The sequence below is a fragment of the Ursus maritimus genome, unplaced genomic scaffold (assembly GCF_017311325.1).
Source record: "Ursus maritimus isolate PB19 unplaced genomic scaffold, ASM1731132v1 scaffold_2, whole genome shotgun sequence".
Lineage (NCBI taxonomy): Eukaryota > Metazoa > Chordata > Mammalia > Carnivora > Ursidae > Ursus > Ursus maritimus.
Window position 1 is genome coordinate 76816922 of NW_024424452.1, and position 8082 is coordinate 76825003.

The 8082-nt window shown below is 40.7% G+C and overlaps 1 long non-coding RNA gene across 1 annotated transcript in view; it reads left to right on the top strand.

Moving 5' to 3' along the window:
• Positions 1-7871, top strand: part of LOC103668145 — a 65458-nt gene extending 57587 nt beyond the window's left edge. Inside the window, exon 2 of the long non-coding RNA XR_569946.1 lies at positions 7621-7871. This is a non-coding gene — a long non-coding RNA (uncharacterized LOC103668145). The remainder of the gene's footprint in view (positions 1-7620) is intronic.
• Positions 7872-8082: the final 211 nt, after the last annotated feature.

Genomic DNA, 8082 nt, shown 5'->3' on the forward strand with positions numbered 1-8082 from the left:
GTCCAATCACGGCATCCAAGACTGCTTGGAGTATCAAAGGGCTGAAACCTAGGCATCGGCAAGCCTCTGGAGGCTTTGGGTCTAAGCCTGCTTTCAGGCTCATTCAGAATGTCGGCCAGATTTAGTTGCATGTAGTTGTTGGACTGAGGTATTTGCTTCCTTGGCAGTTAGTTGGTCCGAGGTGGTTCTCATTTCAAGAGGGCACCTGCATTCCATGACTCTTGGTCCCCTTCCTCCCTTTTCAGAATTTTTCTCATGCTTCAAACCTCTCTGACCTTCCCCTTCTGCATCTCCCTCTGCTTACCGCTTCGTCCACATCTTTCTGACTCTTCTGCCTTCACTCCTGCTTTTAAGGGCTTCTGTGATTACATTGGGCCTACCCAGATAATCCAGGAGAATCTTCCTATGTTAAGGTCAGTTGGTCAGTAACCTTAGTTTCATCTGCAAAATCTCTTCACAGCGATATCTAGATTAGTGTTGAGTAACCAGGGGATGGGAACATCGTAGGGGTTCTTCAGAACTCTTTAGAATTCTGCCTACCATGTGAGTTTTAGTTATATCTGTGCACCAGATAATTACTTGGAAAATTTCCCTAAACCTTTTCATCTTATAAAGGCCAGTAGGTTGGGTGGTATAAAAATCTACTATCTAGAAGACAAAACTCTATAAACAAGGCAAGCCCTGGGTACAGCCGTTTCCGAACTAGACCTTAAAGTTTGGGATGGAGCTTTATACCCTATTTCTCAAGTCTCCCACAGCTTGTGCCCAGTAGATCGTCCACGGATGTTTATTGCTCTTGCTGCTGTTATTGCTATTCTGGCTGAGGCTGCCAATGTAAAATAGGCCCAAGCCAACATAAGTTTTGAGCAAATTGTAAGGGCCTATGATGGACCATGTGCCCCAAAGTCTTTTAAAATAGCCTATATCACCTAGCTCATAGAAATGGTTCTTCAGGATGGCTTACAACCTTTCCACCTGTCAGCCTCAGCGTATCATGCAACCTCAGCTTTGCTGAGGAGTAGAGTGAATGTGTTTGCATGTTATTTACTAGTAGAAATCCTGAAAGTGTGATGATTTCCGAAATTAATAACAGAAAATTTAGGTGGATTCTAGAGGAAGACTCTTTTTCTTCCCCACTCCATATTGCTGTATGGCCCATATGGAAAGGAAGTCCCACCAAACCTTCCATACTTTCTGGGAAGTACCTGAGGTGTGGTTTCTGCGTTTCTTTCTACCTCTTACATGTTCTCTCCAAAGGGGCAGGAGTAGCTAATCTTATGGGTAAGAGTCTGATGCCCTGTGGGTTGAGTCCGGTGTCTTAGAAGTTAGGGTTTGCTTTAGGGCAGGGAGCAAACTTAATGCTTTCTCTCCTGCACTGACTACAACATGGGAAGGTAAGGACAGTGTGCTCCTTCCTCTTCTTTCTTTTGTGTGAGAGTTGCAGCTGGGTCAGCGCTAGAGCTTTCTTTCTGGATCTGGTCCCACCCATTTCTCTGACCTCATTTCCTTCTATCCCTCTTTTTCCCTTTATTCCCTAGAATATGCTACGCTGGTCCCTATCTCTGAGCATTAGTCCTTGCTATCACATTTCTCTGTTTTATTTCCTTCATAGTACTTTTAACCATCTAAAATTTTCTCTTTTTCTAAGATTTTATTTGTCAAAAAGAGAGAGAATAAGCAGGGGGAGCATCAGGTGGAGGGAGAATCAGGCTCTCTACTAAGCAAGGAGCCCAATGTGGGACTCGATCCCGGGACGCTGGGGACATGACTTGAGCCAAAGGCAGACACATAAATGACTGGGCCACCCAAGCGTCCCTAAAGTTTTCTTTTTAAAATCTGTTTACATTTTGTATTGGATTGCTAGGGATACCAAAACAAAGTGCCAGAGATTGAGTGGCTTAAACAACAGAAATTTATTTTCTCACAGTTCTGGAGGCTTGAAGTCCAAGGTCAAGGTGTCAATAGGGTTGGTTTCTTCTGAGGCCTGTCTCCTTGGCTTGCAGATAGCCATCTTCTCCATGTGTCTTCACAGGTCTATCCTAATTTCTTTTCTTCTAAGGATACCAGTCATATGGATTAAAACCCATACTATTGACCTCATTTTAACTGAACTACCTCCTTAAAGACTGTATCTCCAAATGCAGTCACATTCTGAGATGTTGGAGATTAAGACTTCAACATGTGAATTTGGGGAGGGCACATTCAGCCTAAAACACATGTATATGGTTTGTGTTCTTCCTACTAAAATGTAAGTCTCATAGTAGGAGGGATCTTATCTATTTTGTTTGATGCTATATCCAGAGCACTTAGACTGGTACTTGGTGTATGGTTAGTGCTCAATAAATACTTGCTCAGTAAATGAAAAAACCTGGATAGTTTAGATATCTATAGGAGCTTGATACTTATAGTATTTACATAATTTGGATAACTATAGGATTTGTGACTAATAATATGTGAAGGGAAGGCAGGGAAAAGTCTTGGGTGATTTTCTAGCTTAGACGATTGAATGGATAGCAGTGTTCCTTAACATGATAGAAAACACAAGAAAAGGATCAGGGTTCCAGGAAAAAGTTCTGGACATGTTGAGTTAGAGATATTTGGAATACATTTAAGTGGGAAAGTTAAGGAGACCTTTAGATGTATGGTCTGAAATGCAGTGAGAGATCTTGGTTAAACACACAGATTTAGGAACCAGTAGTTCATAGACAATAGTAAAATCAGGATGGCAAATGAGATTATTCAAAAAACATTCAGAGGAAGAGATCTAATATAGAGGCAAGCAAAATACTAATTTTAAAGGTTGGGTAGAGAAAGAAACGTTTGAGAAGTGGAAGGATAGAGGAGGAGAGCAAAATGTGAGGTATCAAAATCAAAGGAGGAAAAATATCAAAAGGAATGGTCACCTGTGTCAAAGGATAAGAAGGAGTATTTCTCAAAGAATGTTCCAAGGAATAATGCCATGAAATGCTATTTGGAAAATTATTTTGTGATCAACTAAGTGTGAGAAATGTTGAAATCTACATACTTCTCTTGCAGAATCACACACACACACACACACACACACACACACACACACACACTAACCTATTGCTGTCTCAGAGAAGTCCTGATGTAAAGAAACCCATAAGTTTTAATTTCCAAAGTAAATTTTCCAAGGCTTATTTGACCATGAACCACTCTCCTTTCTTCTTACATCACTACTATTAAAAATAGCACTAAGAAACACTCTTTGGGACCAGTGCAATAGCATAATCAATTAGATTAGCATTGAAATATTCCTTTGCATTTGACCATTAAGGGGTTTTGCGGATCTTGCCGGAGTTGTTTCTGTAGAGTGATAGGGCCTGGAGGGATGGATTAAAGCAGTAGGCATCTGCTCCTTCTATAAATTTGACCTCAGAAAGGAGGAAAAAACAGAAGGCAGTATCTTGGATGGATGATGGTGTTTTAAGGTCAAATACATATGTTTTGAAAGGGAAGGATATGACCAAGTTTATAGATAATAGAGAGATTGAGGAAGCAAGAGAAGCTGAATAATCAACAGAATAAGATCTACAAGGATATGGGAGAAACTAAGAAACAGGAGAACGTTCTCCCCTTTCCCAGAGACTGGGGGAAAGGAAAGGAGAGGATGCAGTTATAGACGAGATGTAGGATAAGGAGATTGAGAAATCCCATGATCTCCTCAGACAAGAACATGTGCTCAGTTGTCTTTGGTGCTGAAGCAAAAGATGCTGTCCCCCAAATCCCCCTCCCTGAGAAAGCTCATGTCTGATCGTGCTCCTGTTAAGTCCTTTCCAAATGTTATTGTTATTACCGCTATGGTCAAGGAGTTACTTCTACTTTGGACTCCTACGTAGGCATCATTGTCCCGTGCCTTTAATTATCTGGCTTCTTTCAGGTCTCTGCCTCTAGGACTGAGACTCGTCTTATATATTTCTCTCTCCCCACTACCCTTCACAAAGTGGGATGCTATAAACATTGTAGAATTGTTAGTGAATCACAGGTAGCATCACAGTTTGCTCTCAATCACGAATTCAATGAATTGCATTATTACAGCTTAAAGACTCTTAGTACCTGAACATACACAGTTGAGTTTTTTTATACTTTCAGTAGGAAGTCTTATATTGAAAATTCTCCAGATGTGATTTCTTTCTATCCAGTTCTCATTACCCATGCCCAGCTCAGTTGATTTCATCTCTGTTTTCTTTGCCTGGTTGTCCCAAAGTGTGTTGCCTTTGTAGTTTTGTGTTTAAAGCATTTATTAGAGTGCAAGGCACATAATTAGAGGTCAATAAATGATGGCTATTATTATTACCATTTTCATAGATTCAACTCCTAACCAAGGAGAGCTTCATTATCAGGGATGCAAAGTTTTTTTTGTTTTTGTTTTGTTTTTAAAGATTTTATTTATTTATTCGACAGAGTTAGGGACAGCCAGCGAGAGAGGGAACACAAGCAGGGGGAGTGGGAGAGGAAGAAGCAGCTCATAGCAGAGGAGCCTGATGAGGGGCTCGATCCCATAATACTGGGATCACGCCCTGAGCCTAAGGCAGATGCTTAACCGCTGTGCCACCCAGGCGCCCCAGGGATGCAAAGTTTTATGTTTCTTAATTACCTAGGTGTTTTTCTAGTTCTTGACCTTCTCCACATTTTCTTTCGCAAATCTTTTTTATTAACTATTTAGTCTTCCCTACCTTACTTAATTTTTTCACCACCAAATCTCTTATTTATACCTGTGTATTTAATATATACTTATTTGCTTAACATACATATTTTTATTTTTTTTTTAAGATTTAATTATTTATTTGAGAGAGAGAGAGCAGGGGGAGGAGCAGCAGGAGAGAGAGAATCCTGGAGCAGACTCCCTGCTAAGCACAGAGTCTGATGTGGGGCTCAATCCTAGAACTCCAAGACCATGACCTGAGCCAAAATTAAGAGTTGGCTGCTCAACTGACCGAACCACCCAGGTGCCCCTTAATATACATATTTATACTTAGACTTTTTTCCTCCCCAGCATTTTTCTTTTCTCTCATCTTTCTTAGTTTTAAGGTGCTAAAAGTCCAAAGTACTATCTTTTTTATTCATTTCTCTCCTAACCATGAATTGCCAACTAGAAAGCAGAGAGCCATCATTTTTTTTTTTCATGTATTCAACAAATATTTATTTGTTGGGCACTTACTATGCACCAGCTATTGTTCTGGGCACTGAAGATACAACGTGGTAAACAAAAATGTCACTGTCTTTGTGAGGCTTATATTATAGTGAAGGACTCAAGCAATGAAAAAATAAAGATTAGGTGATTAATAAACTTGCAAACATTGGTTTCTTAAGGGGGTCATCAGACAGTAAAGAAGTAACTTATAAGAAATGTGTGCCTTGGGCTGAATGGCTGAGCAGAAACTATTTCATGAGCAAAGATTATAGGCAAGCTGTATCTGAAAGCCAGATTAAAGAAATGAGGGCAGTTTATCAGGTCATATAGAAGAATAAGTCAATCAGGATTCACAATGGAAAGACCCAAAATGTAGTCAACCAGGACATGTATAGTGGATAGCTCTAAGAGTTGCAACCATTTTTTGGTTAATTCTATCACTGTTGTCTGAAAGCAGCCCTACTAAATAGTTATTGTGATAACTGTCTAGGGGATCTGGGTCTATGCTTTCTCAAGGTAGCAGCCGTAGGGGAAGCCATAAGGCATACTTTATTATTTCAATTTTCTGTTTAGTTATTAAACAGGCAGGCACCTGTCATAGTATAGATGAAAGCAGTTTTCTCTCTAGTAGATGCCAGAAACTTAGTCTATTTTAGGAGAACAAATCTACTGGGAAAATAATTGGTTCAGTTATGGAGGTGTTTCTGGTGTTTGTGAAATCTTCAGTGATGAAAGGTCCATTAGTTTAATGTATCGATGACCTTTAAGGGGAGTTCTGAGCTGGAGACAAGATTTGATATTGTTTGACCCAGTAAGAATGGATGAGATTCCCTAAGAATGGTGTGCAGCATTTAAAAATATTTAGAGCCAGCTAGGGAAGGAAGTGGAACCAAAAGAGCAAACTGGGAGAAGGTGGAGGGGGTCACTGGATTGATGGATCTGGTTCAGATAAAAAGCAGATATAGGGAGGGTAACTGAATGAGAGAAAGGGAAGAGTAAAAGGCATTCAGAGAGTGGGGTGAGTGAATTCAGTCTTTTGAATCTGGGGCCATTCTGAGTGACACATTGTGGATATGCCCAGGGGGTGACGGACAGTGTGGGAAAGATTGTTAGGGAAGATGCAAAGGAGAAGCAGCACAGAACAGTGATAATGAAAGTACAGAAGAGATTAAATCATGGAGATGAGAGAGGATACCAGAAATGTGAGTCTGGTGAAGACCAACCAGCCCCAAGCTGCCCTCTGGAGAGATAAATGTGGTGTGGAGACACCTGGGTTCCTCTAGAGTCAGTCAGTCACAGCCTGGAATAAGTTGCATTTTTTGAGGAAATATTAGTTGTTCGAGATGTGGCAACTTGGGTTTCTGCAGGCATCCACTGCATTGGTTCTTGGGTTAGAGCTGTTGGTGTGTGAACTTACACTAAGTCTGCTAGGTGAGGTCCTTGTTATACATAAGGGATCTGTATTCCAAGAGTTGTACCCAGTGAAATCTCAAGGAATCTATGCTCATTGTTAGCCCTGAATCCCTTCAAGTGTAGCATCCAACCTATAGGGTTTTCTGAAAGCTCAGACTGGGGGAGGGAAGCAAGGCTACATCTAACTCACTTCTGAGTACCCTAAGGAGTGAATGGAAATAAGGAGTTGATGATGGAGAATGGGAGCTTTTTGGGGCATCTTGTGTTGAGCTGAAGGATTAAGCAGACAGTGAGTAAGTACTAGAAACAAAGTCAGACCTGGGTGAGGGGACAAAGTCACTTCCCAAATCACTAAACCAAGGAGGTAAAATGAGAGGATGAGCAAGTCACATGTATTCCAGATATGGAAGAGAGAATGGGTCAGATATGGAGTGGGTGAAAAATGGAAGTCTAGTGATTAGGGTGAAAGAAAAAGGGACTTGGTTATATGGTATATAGTAGATGGTTGGTGTTCAAGGCCTCCTTTTTTGAAAAATCAATAAAATTAAAAAATAAACCAAAAAATGCATCATTGGAGAATTAACTCTTGGCAGCTTCTAAATAGCAAGGTGATCTCGAATAATCTTTTAAAGTCTATGGCACTCTATATTCTCATCTGTAAAAATTAAGGAGTTCGATTAGATGATCTCTGAAGTTTCTGGTAGCTCTGTGATTCTATAGCATTTATTCTTCCCCCATTCATATCCCTGCTATCCTCTCCTAATCTCCAGCATCCCCTTTTGGGTCCCAAGTTATACTGAGGTGATCCCCTGCTTTCACGAAAGCAAGGCCAGCTCTGCATTTTTGTTTCTTTCTAATATTTAAGATCGAAGTAGCTGCAGACATTTGGAGAGAGCTCATGTCCTGCTGGACTTCAGCGAATGACCTAATTCTCTAAATTGGAACATGACTGAATTGTTTATATTTTGGTTTTGCTCTGTTACCAGGCAATCAGTATGAACTCCATTGACATATTGTGTGTCAGTTGAATTTTGTGCTCATCATATTGGCAGAGTGAAGAGTGTAATGGCTGCTTCGGGGAGTGGAAGAGACTGAAAGGATGACAAAGAGTGAAGATGGAGAAGCAAGATGGTGGTGGTGGAGAGAACCAGCAAAAAGAGAAGGCTAAGGTGGTGCTGGGAAAGAATAGAGAGACTTTTCTTCTCCTTAATGGCAGCAGAGAGAAGAATCCAGCTGACGACAATATGGAGACATCTGGTTCCAGGAATAACAGATCGTATGGTCTCCGACTCCTTCAAAATGGTGAGCTTTGTGAACATTCTCATTTATCTGTTGTAGATAGTGAGTATCCAGCAGGTATGTGCTGTGAGCATTTCTTGGTGGAAGCAGGCCTATTCAAAGTGAGGTATTCCAACATAACCTTTGAGAGGACAGGGATGTACATGAGGACTCTATACCTTTATTTGAGAAGCTAAGACAGGAGGATTTGGATGAGGTATGGAAAGTTGTGTTCT